General features: G+C 43.4%; 1 long non-coding RNA gene across 3 annotated transcripts in view; it reads right to left on the reverse strand.

Annotated features, from left to right (window-relative positions):
- LOC122458892 overlaps positions 1-23548 on the reverse strand; it is a 70243-nt gene that overhangs the window by 12745 nt on the left and 33950 nt on the right. Inside the window, exons 1-2 of one of the 3 annotated variants that reach the window (XR_006279199.1) lie at positions 19543-20666; positions 10083-10178 (exon numbers count right to left, since the gene is read on the reverse strand). The exons of the other annotated variants lie outside the window; for them this stretch is intronic. This is a non-coding gene — a long non-coding RNA (uncharacterized LOC122458892). Of the gene's footprint in view, positions 1-10082; positions 10179-19542; positions 20667-23548 lie in introns of those variants that run through there. 3 annotated transcript variants of the gene reach the window in all.

Genomic DNA, 23548 nt, shown 5'->3' on the forward strand with positions numbered 1-23548 from the left:
GAGAAGGTCTGGAATGGGCTTGTCTATTAATTTCATTAGTTACATCCACCACCAGGGAATTGGGAGTGGAATGGGAAAAGAATTCTCCATTTCCTGAGCCTGCGGAGTGATACTTCAAAAGAGCTTCTTCAGAATACTGGCTCTGCAGGACGTGTGGTAAGGCCCCAAAGGAGATCCCTGTGCTGAGACCTGAGAGTCTAAGAATCATCCACTGGGCTGAATGGGACAGCCTCAGACATAGATGAGCAGTGCTAGTGAAGGGCCCTGATAGAATATCATAGCACAGGAGACTTCAGTACCTTGGGTACAGGTATAAATACGTCTTCCAGGAAAATAAATCTGGAGGGTTATGATGTTACCTGGGGTGTTTCTGAATCCAAATCTCTTGGTAACTTAACTCTTTGTGAGGCAGTGTCAGGAAATAAATCAATGCAGCCACAGCACATCTATCTAATAAACCAAACATGAGTACTTTTGCTTAAAGCTTTTCCTTTAGTCAGTCTCAAGCACACATACACAAGCAATAGGTTAGAACACCCCAAATCTATAATTACCCAAAGTCTGGAGTAGTCTTTGAGTGGCCAATGGTAGGTGGCCAGTGACCAGCCTTCTGTCTGCTGCCTAGGATCTTAAGATGAATCCACTAGACGAGTCCACTCAACCCAGACCTTTTCGCCCTTTTTATGCTTCTAAGCATTACAACAACATATATATATTTAAAAAACAAAATGTTAAGCAAGCCATTCGTTGTGCAGCTGTATTTCTACATACCAACAAATATATTTAGACTTCCCATTTTTGAAAGCTGCATGCATCAGCAATTTTAAAAGAATGCTCAACACGATGGCAGCAGAGTCATGCTCATTTCTTGCGTTCAACCCCCTTGGCCTGGTTAAAGGCCTTATAGCTGCTTTTGGCAATAAGTGTGACTGATATTCCAGTTAGTGGTCGTGGCCTAGGCATATTGCTGGGTTAACAAAATCTCCCCTAACAATGGTATCCAGAAGACCAAATCAGTACCAGGGCCTGGCATTGTGAGATGGTGAGAACAGTACTTGTGAGACTTGTAGTGGAGCTTCTTTAGCCTCAGAGCCCTGCTGTAAGGGAGGTGATGGTACCAGGGCATATGTAGGCAGCCTGTTGGCTCCCTGGGCTGTCTGTTCAAAGACCTTTCTGCACACTGCTTCTTGTGTGGTACCGAAGGCTCAGTACCAGGCTCAAACCGAACCTCAGCTGAACCCCTTGATGGACATGGAGTCTCCTTAGAGTTGGATTTATGGGGTCATCTATGCCTCATACAGGTGCTCTGTAAAGAGAGAGACTTCTTCCTCTCAGAAATTCAAGCCTCTGAAGCGTGGGATGTTGAAGATGATATATGGTGCTGCGGGAAGCAGACTCCACTGGGGCTAGCAAATACTTCATTAGAAGGAGCTTAAGTGTAGCCCAGTGGTTCTCAACCTATTTACCATTGTGGGCTCCATCCAATGCTACTTGTATGGCCCTGAGGATGTCACATGGCCACAGCTGTGTGCTGATTGGGCCGCAGGTTAAGAACCACTGGTCTAGCGCCTGTCTTTCCTTGACCTGCCTTTAAATCCCATACAGACCTTACACTTAGACAGGATGTGGGTATCCCTAAAGCAGTCCTTTGATCTTTATTCACAATCAGGAAACCCCCTGCTACTTGTTCTTCCCTCTCTTGTTGACTTGTAAACTTTAAAATTAGATTCTGTCTTTGCATTCAGATAGGCTTGCACTGTGAGAGATGCAATGCACAATACACACCTGACCAGACACAGACAGAAGCATCCCCTTCCGAAACAGAATTTGTCAAAGGCTTGATGCCTCCTGGGTACCTGCTTTTAACTTCAAGGCTTTAATTTCTAGTACAGATACTGGAGTTCTTAAACATTACCCGTACATGCATTTCACAGTGACTAAGCTGATCAGGGTATTACTCGCTGCTAGTAGAGCCCCCACATGTCACCCTTTGGTGCACTGTTATGTAGACATCACACCCAGGGGATTCCTATAACCCCCTGTGCCCTCTCTGCCAGTTGGCACTAAGAGGTTCTTGGGTCACAGCAGGATGTCACGAAGAGTTGTTTAAAGTCTCTGGCCTGACAGTCAAAGCCCTCCATGTGATTTGCTCTGCCTACTTAAGACATTGCCTCTTTCTGCAACTAAGATGTGTCACGATAGCCACATTCCACCAGAACACATGCAAGCCTTTTCTTGTTGGCTGATTGATGCTAGAGCGACATTTTGAGCTGAAGCTCACAAAAGCTTATGCTCAAATAAATTTGTTAGTCTCTAAGGTGCCACAAGTACTCCTTTTCTATTTCACAGGGGCTGGACTTAGATTATGGGGCTCACTACTGCAAGAGTGAAGGATGTCCAGAGGTCTTACTGTGTTTAGAACTCAACACAAAACTCTTTTGACTTCACTTTCCCCCATTAAGCACCCCCAACCTCTCACTTCCACATACCACACCACAAAAAATTCTAAACAAACATTAACTTCAACCCACTCAAAAGGAAGAGTGTTACATCTTTAAAATACTTTGGAGATGCTTAAATACTACAGTGCTGGGCACTATTGTAACAACAGATAAATAGAGGGACAGAAAAAAATGATTTTTGCTTTTCCCTTTAGGAAGTGCAGGTTGTGAATATGAATCTTCTGTGTCTCTGTAGATGGCAAACACCGAGTTTTTCAATAAGCAATTTCTTCATACTCAAGCTTGATTATGCAGTCACAGTTTTTGCTGTGGTACTTATGTCTGCAGCTCCATAAATGAACAGATGCATGAAATTTAAAATTTTGTCCCGTGTACATACACTTGCCCTAGAGTACACCAGGAAATACTTTATGAAGCTGTACATACTGCAATGACTTTCTTCTGGATGGATGTTGGTTAAGAATTACATCCTGCTTTATATTTCTGATGAATGCACAGGATTGGGTTTGGTGAGTTACTTCATTTCAGGCTGTGCATCACTGGAGTACAAATCCATTGTATCTCAATTTCTCTAATGACTTATTTATGCTGGAGCAATAGCACATGCTGAGTCTAGTAACCTTCCATAACAGCTATAATTTCTAAGTCTGCATAAAATGAACCCTTGAAAGACCTAATGGGGCCACCTCCCACTACTCTGCATTGATTATGCACTGTGTGGCCTTGAAAGTATAACTGGCAGGGGAGTAACATCTAGTCTAGGATACAAATATACACTGTATTAGGTAGCTGTATCTGGTCTTCAGCCCTTACCTTTTACATTAATTTTTATAAATAAATTTGATGTCCATTTGCCTTCCCTCCTCTCCCCAGAGATCAGCTCTGAGGTGGGGGAGGGTAAACTGTTCAGGACACAGACCTGTGCTAATAGGGTTGCACAGCATCCAGTTCAGAGACATTGATTGCTTGACTGAAGTGCTAATCTTTAAGCACATGAACAGTCCCTTTTGACTTCAGTCCTTAAAGGTGGGCATGTGCTTAAGTACCTGGCTGGATCAGGGCCCAAAAACATAGAGGATAATGTCATTACGGTGCCTTTCACTTAATCAAATGGGGCAGGCAAGGGAGTAGGCCTTGGCTGCTAGTTTCCCACTCCTCCCCTCTATGCTCCTCCCAGCACAGGTAGGGGAATCACAGGAGCAACACTACTCCCCCTCCCTGGTTCACCTGCTTCCCCAGTGTTTGAACCAGATTCCTTGGCCCTCACGCTGCCACCGCACACAACTCAGCTATTTACACCACACCCTTTGAGACTGGTTTGGCTTTTTACTGGTTAAGTTCATCAAAAGCTCAAGAACAAAATTATTTGTATTTTAAAAAAACACCAGTATCAATGTTGATTTGATTATCCAGCAGTACTTGCTTAAAGCAATCACTCACTGATGACAGGAAGATGTTACTTAATAAGTAAATGTAAGCAGGGGAATAGTCCCCCTGTTGTGGGGAACTTTCCTGGCTTCTGCACTACCCCGGTGAAGTGGGCTAGTGAAAGGAGCTGAGTCCTCACTCCAATTTCCTTTACCCAGCGGCCTCCCTGCCCTCTAAGTCCTCGTAACCCCAACAAGGCTGGGCCCAGGATTCCTGGGGGGGCTCGACCCCCAACCCTGCTGTGGTCACCTAGGAGAGGGGCTAAGGTGTCCCCACTCCAGGGTACTCTCTCTGCACTAGGCACTTCTCTGACCCACTGACCATTACATACAAGGTAAAGCAAATGCAAGTTATTCTTTTTAAAATTAATTGTTGATTAAATAAGGAAAAATGGGAAAGGTGAAAGGAAACACATCACCCCGCTCTGTGGCAGGGAACATCACGAACAGTGTCTCTGGAATGTCAGGGCAGTTCACTCTGTTCCTTGTAAGTCCCAGGCCGCCTTCTCAGGCCCTGGCTGCGCTGCAGGGATGCTGTAGGTTGGACACTTGCTCTGGTGGTGGCCACACGCTCTCAGGCTCTAAGTGGTAGGATCCTTCTTCCCAGTGTCGCCCCTGCCCTGTCGGGGTTACGATCCAAGCCTGGCCTGCAGAGCCTCTTGGCTGAGGTGTCTCCCTGTGCTGGGCCCACTGCCCAGGGTCCCCCTTGCTCTCCCCAGCTGCACACTGCACCCAGCTCCGGCCTGCTCCAGCACCAGCTCTATCTTAGCACTGCTGCTGCTCTGCCTGCAGCTCCCTGGTTGCTTTTCTGGCCCATCTGGTTCTGGTTGCTGCAGCTCTGCTCCCAGAACAGGGTCTGCTCCCTCTGGGCTGTTTTTCTGGTCCCTCTGGATCTGGCACAACTCTGCTCCCCAGCTTAGCTTGGGCCCCTGCTTTCTCCTTAGCTCAGCCCCACTCTGTCTGATCCAAGAAATCCAGCTCACACGCAGGACAGGACTCCCTGGCCTCCTGACTCCCTGATTAGCCTGCCTGCCCTGTCATTCAGGCTGACGTGGAGCTTTGGCCTCTCCCCATTGTTCCTGGGGACTGGCAGTCTCAGGGTCCTGATTCCCCATTGACCCTTCCCCCTTTTTAGTATTGGGAGCTAGCAACTAAAACACCGCCACTGAATGTTAGTAAGGGGGCAACAGTCCACTTATATAAAGCCAAATTGTTGCATGGAATAGAAAGATACCACCACAACAGACCCATGTGATTATAGGAAATAAACACAACTAAAACTATGTTGGTCAGGCACTAACAATATTATAACCAGCACCATTCACTATGCAATCTCTGCTATGCACTCTGCTGGTCACATAGGCAACCAGTTTAGTAGCTTCTTGCAGTCCAAGTGATTGGAATGAACCTGATACAAACAAGCAGGTGACAGCGTATTATACAAAACGAATAGCCTTTAGTCTGTGTTCTTTCAAAATATGAAGTTTTTCTTTAGTTACAGGGAACACTGAATTTTAAAAATCAAACTTCATTTGAAATGAACCAGTAGGGGCAGAAATTGTAGGATGTAACAATCCAGGTACCAGTGCACACAGTAAAGCTCTTCCAGGTATTTGGACTCAATGTCTTCCCAAATGTACAGGTCTTGAATAGTCACCCATATCCAGACCACATGCAAATGCACTGTGGATGCTTGCTGTGTACACCGGCTCATCATCAGCATTTAAAATAAGCTAATCTCTCCTCTGTTTGTGAAGAAGCCAACATTTTAAATCACTGGAAGGGAAGAGTGAGTGAGAAACACACACACACACACTCTATATGGAAGGTTTTCTGTGATTAAAGGGGATGCAGTTTCAATGAATGAAATTCTACAAAGCTGAAGTCATTTTGGAAGGCAATAATACTGTATGGTTGGATTCTCAGCATGAGAAATCCTGGTGAAAAAGTTCTAAAGCAGTTCTAACAGCACCAATGGAAGGGTTAGCAGGTAGAAGGGCACACAGTTTCAGTCCATCTACAACCACCAGCGATGCAGAGAACTACAGAGGGGTTTGGAGGCCATGGAAAGTGGAACCTTCTGAGGCTGGAGAGAGCCGTATTGCCCAGGTGGAAATTAATAATTCTGTCACAAAGGAGTGACGCTCTGAGGGCTGATGAGGTAGGTAGAGCTGTGGCACCAGCTCTGCTCTCCCAGCCCTTGAAATGCATTTAATTTGCCTGAAAAATAGTAATAATGCTGAAGACCTGCTGTTCCTTCAAAAGCAGAGCTGTGAACCCTGAATAATACAACAGCTTTGCTTTGGCTTCATCGTCAACATATAATTAAGACTGCAAGAGAAGAAGATGCACAGTTCCACACACAAGAGGACCTATTCCACCACTTCACACTATTTGGGTGGCACAATGCACCCACAGACTTGGATTCCCCTTGTGAAAGAACTACCCCTGGGTGGTAAAGCCCCAGCATGGCACTTCTGCGCTGCCACCATCACCACCTTCCCCCCCCTTTCACGATGGGAAAGCTCCTGGGAGAAAATAGACATGGCAGGAGCACCCTGGGCCTAACAATCCCCAGCTGTTGGAAGTCCCCTGGGGGCCATGGGTCACTACGCCTAACATGCACTGAAATACTCAGGGTTAGTCTAAGCTTCAGCTCCATGTTCATTTGTGTATATCGTACCTACAGGAGTAGATAGAATGCCAGTACTCTGCAGGAGGTAAGTCACCCTGTAAAAGAAGATGTTAACACGTTTTCAAGACGCATATGTATTTTATAACAAACTACCACCACCACCATTATAGATCAGGAAGGAGATGCTGGCACACATCCTGTAAACAAGGTGTTTTACAGAAGAATAGAACACTGGGGTCAAATTCTACTCAAAATTACATCATTGTCTTGAAATCAATGGTGATGAACATGTGCTGTAATGAAGGGCAGAATCTGCTCTAGAAAATAATGTCAGCTACAGGAATATCACTGTTGGATGTATAGTGCAATTACCAGCTCATTAGAATTATGCCAAATTCTGACACCAGTTACATACAGGCAACACCAGTACCAGCAGTGGTCTTGAATCTTTGTAAATGCAGTCAGAATTTGGCCTATAGTGGTCTGTGCATATTTCACAATAGGATCTCCTCTATCCCGGGTACAGCACTTTCCCAACACTGGAATTACAAACTTCATTCTTCATGTACTTTCCTGGCATGAATGTGCACTAAAAAAAAATCACTTCATCTATGTCTTTTAAAAAAAATCACTAAAGAAAGAGTGCTTGATATAATGTAACATAACAGAAAATTGTCAGCTACCGTTAGAGAAACCACCTCTCTTCATATTTCAGTACTAGCCTATTCAAACGGATTCCCAAGAGTTTTACTCCTTTATCACCACGAGGGGGTAGCAGAAGATTAATTTGTTGCATGTACAGTAACTGGCTATTTAGACCCGCAGACAAATAAAGATAAAAGTATATTACTCAATGCACATTGAGTATCATACATTATAGCAACTCACCTTGGGAAACACATGCATATTAAAACATACACCAGAAATCAAACCATACACTCTCCCCTTAGCAATTCTGCAATGAATAACTAGCAGCATACAGCTGACTTGGTTTAAGGGGCACTGTCAGGGAAAAAACAGTGTGATATTTATTTGAAACAGGTAAAAAGTAACTCAAATAATCATTTCACAATAATGAAAAAAAGGTTTAAATCTACTGCCCAATTCACTCTGACGCTCAGAGAGCGTCACACTACTTTGGCAATGCAAAGCAGCCATAAACCCAATTTATGTTCCCAGTTTTCTTAGATTTACTTTTTCTGTTTGTTTCCACTTGGACAAGGAACACAAATTACTTAGTTTCACTTCTTGGTTTACGGGCCCTGGCCCCAAGCTGCAATGTTTGAGTTGCAAACAGTGCAAAAGAACAACAACAAACAAAACTGTTCTCATTTTATTCATATTAGAGTATGTAAAACTCCCTCCTCCCCACTTTTTACCCAGCAGCTGACCCCCAAATATTGGCTCAAATCTGTCTGATAATGACCCTTTTAGTTCCACAAAACATATAACACAAACTGACTCTCCCACATAAAGCACTTTTCATAAGTCAGTATTCAGCAACATAGTTTACACACAGCCTTATTTGTCTAGCATCATATGTCGGGGAAGGGAGAAAAGGAAAAGGAAGGAGAGAATTAGGAAAGGGTAGCAACAACCCAAATAAGCAAGTTCTCTCTTTCTCTCCTCTATAATCCTGGCTCTTTTATCAGGGCAATGGAAATGCAGAATAGTGTCTGATTTCACGTTAGCTCCAGCCTGTGCCATTTTGTGTATAACCCACCTTTTTGCCTCCCAGAGTTCAATAGAATGGCACTACCAGGGAGCTGAGGGGAGGGCTGCTTGGGACCGAGGTAAAGGCACAACTCCAATCAAATGGCCCTGCCTCTCCTATAATGAACCTTGGGAAGCCCCTCTCAGCCTGGAGACAGGCAGGCCCCATAGCTGTTTCCATATGGTTTCCCCCCCTCTCCCCAAATGGATAATGTGCAAGAAATTCAGTGAGGGCATCTTTAGAGGGACATCCTCTCCTTGAGCTCCTGTGCATGGATTTCCCAGAGGAGGGGATGCTCTGGGCCAATAGTAGGCATAGCATCTTCAAAGTGTGTTTCAAGTGGGTGGTGCACCTTTACTAACTTGATATATACACTACATCCAGGACTCACTTCATCCTAGATTTAGGCTTGGAATAATTCAATTTTTATTCGTTTGTAACTGTGACAGCTAATATCAATGTTTATTTTTCAGCAATTTTATCAATTTAATTTTTACAGCTGCAGGAAATTATAGGGGAGTCAGACAATTATTTAGTGACAGTAGATGTTCAGATTCAAAATGTTAACGCTTTGTAACTGTTAAGATACATCTTGTCGACATCGCATGTCAAAATAAAAAGTAAATATCCTTAAATCAAACTAAGAAGTTCTCAAGCAGCACTTCTCTTACTTTATCTATCTGTAAATAGATTATCATTAATGGAAATACTGTGGGGTGGGTGGGTGGGTGGGTGTGTGTATGTATACACACATACACCCTCCCCCTCCCATACACACTGAAATCAACATTTACCAGTTAAAATCGAATCCTTCCAAGCCTATCTATATTGTAATGCAGCTGTCTCAGGGGTGAAATGTAATGAGCCTACACAAGACCTTGGAGAGGAAGCGAGGATTACACCATCTCCAACTGAAACTCCAGGGGGAAGTTTAGTTGAGCTGAATGGAAGTACTCAAATTGGAATTTGACAAAGACAGTAGGGCCCACATCTTCCAGATATATGGGTGTCTAACACCAATTGAAATCAACTGGAGTTAGGAACATATATACTTTGAACATTGGGCATAGGCTCCTACTCTTATAAAAGGTTCCATGGGATCTTTAATGATGGGAAGTTAACATGACCTTTGTCTTACGTTTCATTTGGAAAAAAAAAGGGAAGGAGGAAGCATGTGAGCAGACAGTGATGTTCCCAAGAAGGTATGAGTTTGTGTTTTATTTCCAGTGACAGCACCTCCTGCCTGTTGCGATGCAGGGATCTGGTGTGGTCTTTCTGAAAGTCAGTCATGGTTTGGCCCTTCCAGTTTTACTGACTAAGAATTCTTTTAACATTAACTATTTATAATTTGTATGCTTCAACTAATCAAGATGTTTGACTGTGTAGTTCTCTATTACAGGGTGAAGAGAATGCAGTGAGCAGTTTGTTTTTGGTTAGTGGCTCACACCCTGGGCTGACACGTGTCCCCTCTCGCACTCTTAAATAAATTGGAAACTCTTTGATACAGTGAGAACGACAGCACCTCATCTCTTCTGCTCAGGACTGGGCAGCCTGCTCCCACCTTTTTCTTTCAGCATTTGAGTATTTGTTGCTCAAGACTGAGCAGCCTTGACTTCTTGTGCTTTTATTTCTCCTCAGGAGCCAGAGCAATTCCAGGAAACATGATGGGGGTTCTGGAAATTCTCTTCGCTTGCCTCTTGCCATGTAAGTTTGTTGAACTCAGTTCTGTTTATCATTTATTGTTAGTTAAATATGTAGCATTGTGGACTTGGATCCCCAGAATTACAACAGTTTTATTCCAGGGCAACCCTAGCGAAACCAATGAATTAAGATTGGAGTCTTACCACTCCTGAGTGCGTATGGAGCTTTACAGATAATCCACAGACCAGGGCCGCAGTTCTCCACTGCCCTGCACCTTGTGCAGTCATTGACATCTGTGCCTGGGAGAGAAAAGATTCCAAGATCAGACTTGTCCTCTCACTCACACCTGTGGCAGAAATTTAAACATGTTACCCTGACTATGCACACTTGTAAATGAACATACAAGGTGAAAGGCAGCAGAGAAGCAACCCCAATGTCCCTTCAGCCCACTGGAATAGACATTACTACTCCATCGAGGTGGATTATTTCTAGCTGCTGTCTTCTCATTGCTCCTTACCCTCCTTTTGCCTTCCAGTTGTGCTATCGGCTATACACCTGGAGCAGGTACCAATCTCCATCACAAAGCAGCCATATGTGGGCACCACTGCTGAATTCACCTGCAAAGTGTCTGGCGTGTCAGACTCTACCTATATCCACTGGTACCAAGCCCCAGCTGGAGGGGCACCGCAGAGGCTGCTCTACCTTTCTTACTCAGACTCTAACCCAAGATGGGAGGCCGGCTTCTCCAAAGAGAAACTCACTGCCTATTTTCAAAGCCGCAACATCTGTAGACTGATGGTGTATAAACTGGAAAAGGCAGACAGCGGCCACTATTACTGTGCCGCATGGGATTACACACAGTGCCACAAACCTCCTGCAGCCCTGCACAGAACAACAAAACCACACACACACACACACACACACACACACACACACACGCCACATCCTGGGGAAGCTGGGCTCAGCTCTCACATTACTGCTGTAGCAGAGCTCACCAAGCCCCACCCTCAGCCCACTCTCTAGGGCAGACAGCCTCTCCCACACACCCCGCCTAGCAAATGACTCCTGCCCCAGCTCCACCCACCCACGCTGATGTCCATTCATCCCAGGAAGTAGGAGGAGGGGCTTACCTAGCAAGTGGCACTGGGCCAACTTCCCCAGTGTCTGCCTAGCAATACCGGCTCCATCTCTAAAGGCAGACCAAGCAATTGTTAAATAATCACATCACAAGAGAGGAGACTTGAGAATGATGGGGGTTTGGGGGGAGAGAATAAAACACAACAGGGTGGGGAGGATGAAAGACTGCAGAGGATTTGGGGTAAGTGAATGGGGAAGACGAGGGGGAAGAGAATTTCTAGTTTGCTCACAATCAGCAAGTCACTTAATTCATCTCCACTGAGAGTTTTTAGCAATGATCGGAGTACTAGCATACACGGGGTACAGGAGCATTTACTATCTCACTGTTTAACCCTATTCAAACCAGATCTAAATTATGCAGAGTAAAAACACCTCATCCACTGTGCTCTCTCTCTCCTACCGCTGTCACCATCCCTGTATCTGCAACGTTGCTGGTCAAGTGAACAATGATAGACAAAGGTACGGAGATATGCTGATTGAACCCCCTTAGTGTGATGCTCTTATCTCCCACTAGCCATGGTTGGGCAACAGAAAGAGACTGAATAGCCTGCTACAGCCTTAGCTAATATTGCTAGCTCTTTGAGCTCACGCTTTCACTCCCAGATCCCAACAACCCACTCAGGGACATGGCATTACACTAACACAGACAAGGCTGTAGAACCAGTTTTGCCCCAGTTTCACACTCAGCAATGGTGGGTGCACTAGTACAGTGGTTCTCAACCAGTGGTCCAGGGACCCCTGGGGGGCTGCAAGTAGGTTTCAGGGGGTCGGCCAAGCAGGGCCAGTGTTAGATTCACTGGGGCCCAGGACAGAAAGCTGAAGTCCCACAGCATAGGGCTGAAGCCCGGGGCTCTGACCCCTTCCACCTGGGACTGAAGCCAAAGCCTGAGAAACTTAGCTTCCTGGGGGCCTCTGTGGCATAAAGCCCCAGGCAATTGCACTGCTTGCTACCCCTAATGCCGGTTCTGGCTTTTATATGCAGAAACCTACTTGTTGTGGCACAAGAGGACCATGGAGTTTTTAATAGCATGGGGGTGGGAGGCCCCACCTCAGGGGAAAAAAAAAAAGTTGAGAACCTCCGCACTAGTACACACAGGATGCAGGAATTTTGTGGCCATGGCAGCAGCGGTCGAGAGTAGACAATGAAACGTAACAGAACTAACTTTACTGCACGTTATACACACCCAGAGAAGCCCTCAATGGATTAATGCAAGAGAAGCAGTACAACTGACAAGTTTCAAGCTCTTCAAACCAAACAAGAGAAGGGCATTCATATTTCCAGGAAGTCATGAGGAGTTTCCTTGCCAGTTACCAAATGACTAATGAGCAGATTGGCTGCACATCTATTTTATGTTACATTGGTAATTCAGTGATCTTTCTATATTATAGCTATTTTTGATCCAATCTATTTAGGTAGCTGTTTGTCTGAGTAAGGCATTCCTAAAATGTCCATCACCATGGTATCTGAGCACTGAACACAGTAATGTGGACTCTGACAGCACTGAGGACATCAGAGAAGGGCCTGCTTTTTGCATCTCCCAGTTTCTATGGAGCTTTATTTGCTTCTTTCTTTGCATATGTAACTGTTGAACACCCAAGTGCTTCAGTTCTTTCTTTTAATTGCAACAAGAAATTTTTTATCTAGTTACATTTTTAAAATGTAAATATAGTAATATTATTTCTATTGAGGTAGCACCCAAACTGATGGAGACCTCTGTGCTAGGAAATGTATAATCATGTGATAAAATACTCCCTGCTCTAAGAGTTTTACAAATGACATATTCATGTTTATTTGATTCCATATGAAGGATGGAAGGAGAGGGATATAACTTTCTTATTAGACGGTAAATTGTTTGGGGCAGGAGCCATGCCTTTTTGCACATCTGACCACCACCTAGGAGAGTGGGACCCTAATCCTGATTAGGGCCTTTGGTTTCCACTATAATGGTAAAATTGTTATTTTCATGATTTGGGACCTACAGGCCCCAGATGAAAGAGGGGTCCCACTATGCTAGAAGCTCTAGACCACAGCGAGAGCCTCAAAGAGGTTACAGTCTAAATAGACAAGACATAAAAGAAAATGATAATCTCCTGTCCTCCATCTGTAAAATGAGAACTAGGAGTCAGATTTCCAAGAAGAGCTGAGCACTTTTCTCTCCAGCAGAACTCGAAAGAAGCAGTGGGTACTTTGCACCTCTGAAAATCAGGCTCTTAGTAACTTGGCAATGGTCATGCATTGAGCTTTTTGCATTGCTGTGAACTGAGTTCAGACCTCCCGAGTCCTAGTTTAGTGCCTTAACCACAGAGCATTAATGGTGGGAGTGTGCACTACAATTCACTACATGGATGTCTCTTTCCATGGGAGGAGAATGCACTAAGGCCAAAATTCTCAGAGGTATTTAATCTCCTAACTTACATTGAAATCATCCTAATCACTGAATCACTGGATCTGGACCTGAGAACCTAAAATGGTTAGTGGTTCACACACACACTCACTCACTCTCCCTCCCTCCTTCTCCTCACCCCCAACCCAACAGGAAACTAGCCAATACAGTAAGAACAGAAGCAATAACTTCATGTCTTGCTTTCTTCTGTCAGGACTGGTAACAGGGTAACAGTATTTTTCTTTTGATAAAATTGAGCACCATTAACTTCGATAACTTTCCCTCCTGAAAAGCTGCTACAAGCTATGGAGACATGGTGGGATGTCTGGAAGCCCTCTTTGCTTGCTTCTTCCCTGGTAAGTTTACTGGACACATTAACTATAGTTAATTGTTTTATTCTCTCTTATTTATTGTTAACAATATATATTATATATATGTATATACACACACACACACACACACACACACACACACACACACACACCGCAACATGTGCCTAAATCTCCAGTGTAATAACAGAGTTTAATACTGAGGCAATCCCAATGAAACCAGTAGCACTGTACTGAAATAAAACTGATGTACGAAAATGGGGAAATTGGGATTCATAATCCTGGATGGTTTCTCACAGATAAAGGATCTGATTCTTCACAGCCCTGTACCTTGTGTAATTGTTCACACCATCTTTCCCCAAGTTTAAACAGAAATTGATTGTTCACTCACTAGAGAGAGGCTTTACCCATTTTGCCCTCACATTTACATAAATGGCTATACAAACTGCAAAGCAATGGATAATTAAGCCCATGTGCCTTCCTCAAGAACTTACAGGTTGCAAGGCCATGTATATGTTACTGCTCTCTGAAGAGGGAAATGTGTCTAGGTGCTGTCTCCTCATGGCTGCTTTCTCTCTTTTTGCCTTCCAGCTGTTCTGTGGGCCATTCACCTGGAGCAGGAGCAGATCTCGGTCACAAAGCAGCCACTTCAAGGCAGCTCTGCCAAATTCACTTGCAAGGTGTTTGGTGGATCGGACTCTACCTACATCCACTGGTACCGAGCCCCAGCTGGAGAGGCCCCACACAGGCTGCTGTACCTCACTCTCTCTGGGTCAGAGTTATAGCGAGAGGCAGCCTTCCCCAAGGATAAATTCTTAGCTTATGGGAGACAAAGTACCTGCATCTTGTTGGTGCATAAGCTGGAAGAGACAGATAGCGGCTGCTATTACTGTGCCACATGGGATGTTACACAGTGTCACAAGCTTCCTGCAACCCTGCACAAAAAACCACCACAGCTCTGTTTGTGGGATTCAACTCTCTTATTATTACTGCTACAGAACAGGCTGAGCCCTGTCCCCACCCAGGCACGCCAGCCTACAGAACAGGAATAACCTCAGTCCCAAACCAGGGCCAGTGTGAACTCCCGTTCGGCCAGCCCAAGTTGTGTAGGGATTTGCCTCAGCCCGTGAAGAGGGAATTTACCTATGGGGTGGCACAAAGCTGACATCCAGTTACTGCCTACCAGTGCTGACTACATCTCAAAAGGCAGAAGAGGTGATTGAACAGTCACTGCATTTGACGTCACAAAGCAATGGTGACCAGAGACACTGGGGAGTGAGAGAATGAGGGAGAATGGGATGGGGACAATAAATATCTGGAGACGGGAGCAAAGTGAATAGGGAAGGTGAGGGGAAGACATTTTCTAATTTGGAACAAAAACAGCAGTTTGCACCTCGACTGGGAATTTTCAGCACATATCCATGGCTGGAGCTGTAGTGTACACAGAATACCGGAGTTTTCTACTCAGTTTCAATGGCCGTACATAAGATAACTAACTTGGTTCCTCTCAGTGTACCTCTGTGCCATGCTCGAGGAGTTAAGACAAAAGCAGCAGCTAAAATCTTTGTAGCTTACAAGTTCTTCATTCTAAATGTGAGAAGGGCACAGGAAATCGTGGGGGGCTTCGTCCCATGGAAAAGGGCCCAATGCTCACATCCATCTGCACTGCAATCTGTGCAAGACTGAGCTTGGTGACAAAGGTGGCTGGATGCCATCTCTGTGTCCCCATAGTGCTGGGGTCAGCTAGTGGCTTGTTTTGCTCCCACTACAACTTAGTACATTTACATCCTGTGCCCTGCTAGGAGTGGCCTTCAGGAGCCATTCTGGGAGTACAGAATTACATTCACAGAAGTACAGTACCTCCCTCTAGCCATGTATTTAATTTCTACTCTGTTATAATGGACCTTATCCTAGGTTCCTGGAATTCCAGCCTGTCCTGAGAATGGATAGGCTTTGGCTCAGACTTATGTCCTCTGGTACCTCATTTCATCATCAAACAGCTTTGACAGAATCTTTAATTATCACTACAAATAAGCAAATTAAACTGGATATTATATTAATTGATGTATGGGGCTCCCGTTACTATCAATGGATTGTAAATGGTACTAAATCATCACATATAGTTTACAGAGCCATACATGTGAATGTCACTTACAGACACTGTTCAGAATGTCCAATATAGATTAATATCCATTCAAGTTCTTGGTATGTATGTTAAGGAAACCATCTGGTCCACAACAAATCACGAACCTGGGACATTTACAGAAGTGTGGTACTTGCATATTTATTTCCAAAGAATTCATTAACATGTAGTTAAGGTTCATAAAATCATAAAGATTAGAAATGGAGTCCAGCATCCAGTCCATCTTTCTGCCAATGCAGGATTGTTCGTTAAAAATAGACTAGACGAAAAACCCTAGAAAATAATTTGTAAAGATCTCCAAAATGGGGCTTCCATCATGTTCTTTGGGAGATGATTCCAAAGCCTGACTGAGAAGTCAGGAAGTTTTCTTGATTTTCTAAGTTTTGCATATTTTCTCTGTCCTCACTGTCGGCTGCAGTTCAACCCAGTTTTGGATCATATGCAAATGTTTTAAATGTATTGTTCACTCCATCCTCCATATCAGTAAGGAAGACTGATTAAAGCACTCTGAGATCTTCAAAATGAAAGTTGATCTATTCTGAAAGATCCTAAGCAATTTCTAAAGATAGTGGGTGAATTCATCTTCTATAGAAATTAATGAGAGTTGGGAGACCTTAGCACTTTCAGGTGCTTTACAGGGTAAGCTCTGTATGAGCAAAGTTTTTTATTTTTTAGTAGATTTATGTACACAATACAGTAACTAAGAAAGACTTAAGATTTCATACTTCAGTTGGGTGTTTTTTCTTTCTACTCTCTTGATCATTACAGTGGCAATAATATATATTTAAAAAAATATGATCCAGTTCTCAATGCAAAGTTTTCCCAATACATTCCTCAGAAAAACAGAATTTTCAAAAAGCTTTAGCAAGATTTGGAACACGGACCTGGACGTAAAGAGACTTGAGATATCTAAGCTGCTAATCTTTTTTCAGAATGTGCTCCCTTCTGTAGCATGGAGCAAATGGTGAAGGAAGACAAACCCATTTGATATGTATAAAGCCAGGGACAATGACATTTAATCGCTGAATTAAATACTGAACCATTAATCCCTTGTTATTCTCAAGACATCTTGTATTTTCACAAATAAGTCCACACAGCACATTTTTTCCACCCACATAACACAAACATCCTTTGTAACAAAACAGGATGTGTCGCTTTTCAGCTGCTTCACTATCAAGACAGGAAACCAACAAATTGCTGTTTAAATATCTTGCAGGTTTGGATTCCAATTACTTCACCATTATTGTCATAAGCTTTTTTGTAAAAAAAAACAAACAAAAAACCCCAAAAACATGCAGAAGAATCTTTCCCCACTTTAGTGTTAGGAATCTAAAAGGATTTGCTTTTTACTTTGGTGGGATTTAAAGCATTAAGGCCCTGGCCTTGTGAGTTCCTGTTGCCTGTAATGGGAGAGGAAGGTGCTCAGCACCTTGCAGGATAGGCCTTGTCAGGTTTCATCCAGAGCCCCATGAAGTCAGTGGAAGAACTCCCAGCCACTTCAATGGGCTTTTGATCAGGCAAGCACACATGCGCGCACCCTCTCACCCCAGATTGTCACTCAGCCTTTTGCAGTGGAACTGAACTACTACTTTGTAAAGGAGCTCTCTTCAGATGCCAAAGAGAGGGCTGGATTTGACCCTTACAGCCTCAGCATGCTCCTATGAAAGTTGGTAACAGCTTTGTCATTGACATAAATGGGAGCAGGATTGGGCCCATATTTCCAAGTTTTAATTTAATATATAAACAAACTGATGTGAATTCTTCAGAGGCAAGATTATTTGACCGGGAATATTGTATATTTACATCATTCATTACGGTGTTTCTATCCTACAACTGCATGTTTCTATATAAACTAAAAAGTAAAAATAAAATCAGAGAACTCTGTGATAAAATTCTGTAACGGCCATTCAACAGGATATAAACGTGTATGAATATAAGTGCACAGCAAATGCATTACATAGAAATAAGAAAAAATTCAATTCTAGTAACTGAGCTAGAGGAAGATGGAGCATTATCAGACGACCTGAGGAGTCAATTTTGAAAACAATCTCTCCTGAATAAATCCACTTCAGTCAATGAGATTATTAATGCGAGTCAAATTAAAACCTTCCTCTCCCTTGTACATCCCCGTAAGAGTCAGAGGTAAGTTAACCCTTAATTAATGAGGCAGGGCTCAGACAATTTATCATCATCAAGAATTCCAGTGGGAGGCTTTCAGTCTCATTTAAATGTCCACACTCATCCACATCCAGTACAGCCCTCTTTGTGAGCTCATTCCTGGTCTCATGATTAGAAAATGGCTGCCTGGGTACAAACTATGATTTTTAAATCCTTGGAATTCAGATCAAGTTTCTCAAGTTCAGGCTCCTAAATTCCTTTACGGATCTGGCCCTAACTTCTTTTCCCCGGCAAGATCTGTTCAAAGAAAGGTTATAAGAAGTTTGTGTTGGGGGGGTACATTCCCTCCCCCCCCCAAATAAACAGGGGAAGTGCAGGTAGCACTCCTTCTATACACTTAATCACTATGCTTTTATGCTTTGGAAATGTGGTATATTTGTACCATATTTGTTGCTATGTTTCTGTGGATAGTCTGCAAAGTACATTCAAAATGTTACAGATTTTAAGGAGTTCTCAGATAGAACGAAAGCTTATGCTCAAATAAATTTGTTAGTCTCTAAGGTGCCACAAGTCCTCCTTTTCTTTTTGCGAATACAGACTAACACGGCTGCTGCTCTGAAACTTGTCAGATAGAATAGTTCGTTGTAATGTTTAATAGGTTCAATTCAGCCCTTTGCAGAGGGTCAAGGATGGGGCTTATGTAGCACTCCTTTCTCACTTAAACCCTCAAAATAGGGCTTAAGTGGGGTTAAAACAGTGTAAGGACCTCCTTCTGGCTCTCTGCACAGAGATGAAGGTCACCCACTAAAAGTTACATATCTTTGTGGAGTCAGGGGAATAGACACCAACAGATAACCAAAGGGAAACTCACAGGGTGTATATAGCAACAGAATTCACCAACAGCATATGAACCCCTTATGAAACAATGGGAATCTACTGATTTAGGTGAAAACAGAGTTAATCCTTAAGGCAACTCTGAGTTTGGATGATGCAAGGGACAAATTAAGTGCAAGGAAAATGTGTGTATTTGAGAGATTATTGATTTGTTTTCATTGACAACAATTCTATCAGATCTATAAACTTGATGGGACTCCCAGTTAAGACAGGATGAAAAATTCCTGAGTAAGTTCTCCCTAGGAATTGGGACTTATTCCAAAGCTCACTGAAATCAATTGAACTTCCCATTGACTTCAATGGACTTGGCATCAGACCCTTAGTTATCTATTTTCATCACTGCTTGAAAAAGTTATATTAGTTGCCTTTTTCATGCCGAGAGCATTATTCCTTGATCAAATCTGTTGATTTTTCCCCTCAACACAAACAAGTCGAGAGAACCTCAGTACCTGTAACTACTGTTATAAAAATCTCACTCTCTTTTTGAAAAAGTTATAAACAAGGGAGAAGTCAGAGAAGAGTTGTAGGATAGCATAAGGGAAACTGGGACAGCTTAGGAGATGTTCCTATCTTAAAGTCCAGCCTTATGAACTTTTATAGAGGAAAAATGCAAATCTATATTGCTTTGAAATAGCTCATCACACTGGACATTTCTCACCTTCAGATCTGCCTATCAGTCACTTCCTCTGCTCAAGCTCCTCCCTTCTTCTGAGATCACATTCATATTCCTTTGTTTTTCAGCAGCAGGTTCATCATAACTTAGTGAGAATGTTACTATTGCAGGTTTTTCTTGTTGCTTCAGTAGTTTGGTCTTGTAAGTTGCTTTTTTCCACCCTAGGCTTCTACATGCAGGCACATTATTGAGCAATAATCGGAGATGTTCCATATTCATTCTATTTCAGATTAAATGGTATTTGTCTCTTTTCTCTGAAGATGGAGAGGCCCAAGTACTAATACAATCTCTACTATCCGTCACCAAAGCAGAAGATAGAAACATGACAGTCAATTCGTGCAGTTCTAGCATAGCCCTTACTACTGCTTATATACACTGGTATCGACAGAGACCTGGTGCAGCTCTGGAATGGATTCTCTATCTTTAATCTGGAAAACCCGTCTTTGACCAGGATTCTGAGAAGGGAAAGTCTGAGGCAAAGAAGCAGCTCTCCAAGTCGACCTGCATCCTGACAATAAAGAAAATAAGCAAGAGTGATGAGGCTACCTATTACTGTGCCACTTGGGATCACACAGCATCAAAAAGCCATTCACATTCTGTACAAAAACCTACTTTGTATTCTCAACAGCAGTCTTTCGAATGCAAGAAACCACAGTTACCTCCTAATCCTGCTTCTCACGATGGAAGCAGACGCAGAAACACCTTACTGGTTTCTGTAACAAGAGATAAAAGCAACACAACTGTTGCTTACACAAGTTTTGCAAACAGTAAGATCCCACCTGTCTCTGCCAAACAATAAGACCACGTAGTTGCACAGGACAGCTACACATTCCAGAGCACGTGAAACTAGACTAGCAATGTTACAACACATTTTAACCATAGCAGAGCAGAAACAGGAAAAAGATTTGAGCTCTTTAATTAGCATTTGACATGCGAAGAGCTTGTTAGTCCAGGAGACGCCTGCTCATAAAACCACAAAGTTCAGTTCTAAAGAATAGTTTCATATTTAGTCTGTGATACCAGTTTGTTAGATGAGATGTAATATAAAAGTTACACTCTCCTGGAGCAGATATTTCTATCTTGCCATACATATGAATGCACCTTACGAGCAAATAGATGATCAAAGGCACTGCCCCACAGAGCTGATACTCTAAACCAGTGTTTCCCAAACTTGGGATGCCGCTTGTGCAGGTAAAGCCCCTGGCTTTGTTTACCGGCCGCGTCCGCAGGTTCGGCCGATCGCAGCTCCCACTGGCTGCAGGGGGGCTGCAGGAAGCAGCACGGGCCAAGGGACATACCAGCCGCCGCTTCCCGCAGCCCCCATTGGCCTGCAGTGGCCAACCGCAGCCAGTGGGAGCCGCGATCGGCCGAACCTGCGGACGCGGCCGGTAAACAAACCGGCCCGGCCCGCCAGGGGCTTTCCCTGAACAAGCGGCATCCCAAGTTTGAGAAACACAGCCCTAAACTGAGACGAGTTACTAGAGAAATGTGGATTAATGCTTGGATGGATAATGATGGAAGGAAAACAAGGACTGCAGTGAGGTGACATACATCTGGACGCACCTTCAGATTTACGCTTTTTTTTTCTAAATTTATTTATTTTCTACTCTACTTTTTCTATCTTCTTTTCTTTTCTTTATTTCTTTTCTACTCTCTGCCAAATGGTCAGGCATATTTTCTCTCTCTCACACACACACAGAGCACCAAGAGGAATTAGGTTTTGAAGGCTCACGGGAAGAGTGCATTTTGACAGAAATTTGAAGGAGGGGAGATGGTAAAAGCATGACAGACTGGATCAGGGTATAACAGTATAAATGTAAACTAAGAGTGCTATAGTGTAGAATGTTAAAAGCAATTGTCATATGCTTTAATGAACTAGAGGCTGTGTAGGTGTGTGCCCGCGTTAATGCACATGACCCTCTAATGGATGATTCTGTACGGGGAGACTTTGGCAAACCAGTAAAGTGTCTAAAACCACTATGGCTTGTTGCTAAAAGTAGCCAAGTCAGCAGGCTGTAAATTGGCCATTCAGCAGTCTCAGTTTAACCAAGGCAGGAGGAGAACGGGGGGGTTTGGGTGCCACAGAGAGGGCAGCTTGACCCTGCGTCCTTCCTGATAAGACCTGTGCTGAAGTTGCTGATACATGCATCTTAGAAGAGCAGGATGTGCCCCAGGAACGTCTGTTGGGGCTGCAAGGCTGCAAACTCTGGAAAAACCCACACCTGGTTAATCGATAATCAGAAGGAGCCTCTCGCTTGACCATTGAAACTGCTTGCTTAACACGTTTGATTTAAGGGACATGCCATTCTATTACTAATGTATAAATAAGGGGAAAAAGTTTGAGGTAATGGGACTCTTCAGGACTGGCCTCTCCCTCTGGATACATCTTATATTTCCCACCGGCAGACGGGCTGCCGCTGTGCCACTTGAGAGCCACACTCAGCTTTGGTACTTATCAAGGGTTCGGGTGTTTTACCTGTTGCGGACGTGTGTATAGGTGCTTGAGACTAAGTAAAGTTTAGCTTTAAATGAAAGCACTCGTGTTGTCCTGTTTGTGCCAGCCATCTATTGGTCGGACGGCCATGTCTCCCCCGATTTATTTCCTGACACCACCTCGCACAGAGTAAAAGTTACCAAGAGCTTTGGGTTGAAAGAACCCCAGGTAACAATTCCAGATTTGCTCAACTATGTGGCATAGGCCCTATACAGATAAATGAATTCCTTTGAGTGGGATTATGCTGCTTTATTCTGTGTTTAATAGAGATATGAAGTATCTGTTTATAAAAAAGGCTCTTGAAATATACACATCACCACCTTCTTGGTGGCTTTCTGATCACTAAAGGAAAACTAAACCGAGTTCTTCTTCAGTTCAAGTAGATGGAGTTCTGTGCCTTGGATTAGTCCTCAGTGCAAGCCAACAAAAACTAATCATGAAAAATTAATGGAGTTGCTTGTAAACTAAGAGTTGAGGTGAAACTAAGGACTTGTCTACTGTGAGGCAAAAAGATTCTTTTCCCCAAGAATCAGGCAGGCACAGACAGTACTGAAGGGGGTTTATTCACAGTACCGGGAAGATAAACAGCTTCAAAGGTGTGGGGTTACAGTGACCAATTATATACACCTTTCTTTTATCACTTCATATGCATTTATCTTGTTCTTACAGACACAAACTGTTTCAGAGACAGAAAACGCACTTAACATGACAGTGACAGGACCAGAACACATGCATCAAACTGTTTTGATTACATCAATTATTCATGGCTATCTGAAGGCAAAGGGGTGGGGTGGGGGTGAGCGTTTACACATATCTGGAGGGCTGTGAAGGGAGGGTTTGTTCTAGTCTCAGAGCCACGTTACTGGGCAGACATTTGACCACATAAGTTTATCAAGTGTTTACGTTGTCAGTGTCCTTGGGCTACTGAAGAATTCCTGATTGATCTACAGTTTCTGTCTTAGCAGTTAGCTAAATTTTAAACTCTTGCCTAACATTACATTTACAGCACTGCAGCGGCACAGCTGCACCCATGTAGCTAAGCCTCTGTAGAGCTTAGTGAAGACACTATCTACGTTATCAACCAAGTTTTTTCTGTCAGCGTAGATACTCTGCCTCCCTGAGAGATGGTAGCTATGTCAATGGGGAAAAACCCACTCTCCCCCTACATCAACATAGTGTTGTCTATACTGGGAGTTAGGTCAGATTTATTAAGATGATGTTGAAGTAAAAAGAAAACAGTACAGAGTTTAAGCATAGAAGTTTCTGGTTATCAGGGAATAAGGTACAGATCATCAAGGGGTGCGAAATGTCGCTCAGGGTTGTGGATTTTCTACACCCGAGTGATGTAGTTATACTGACATAAATTTGTAGTGTAGACCAGGGTTAAGTGTACATGAGCTGGCCATCCTATTTCAATAGAGGACATTAGCACTCAGATATGTTAGCTCTGTAATGAGTAGTGTTAAAATTTGCAAATTAATTGTAGCTCTGAAGTTT

This window comes from Dermochelys coriacea, chromosome 2 (genome assembly GCF_009764565.3).
Source record: "Dermochelys coriacea isolate rDerCor1 chromosome 2, rDerCor1.pri.v4, whole genome shotgun sequence".
NCBI lineage: Eukaryota > Metazoa > Chordata > Testudines > Dermochelyidae > Dermochelys > Dermochelys coriacea.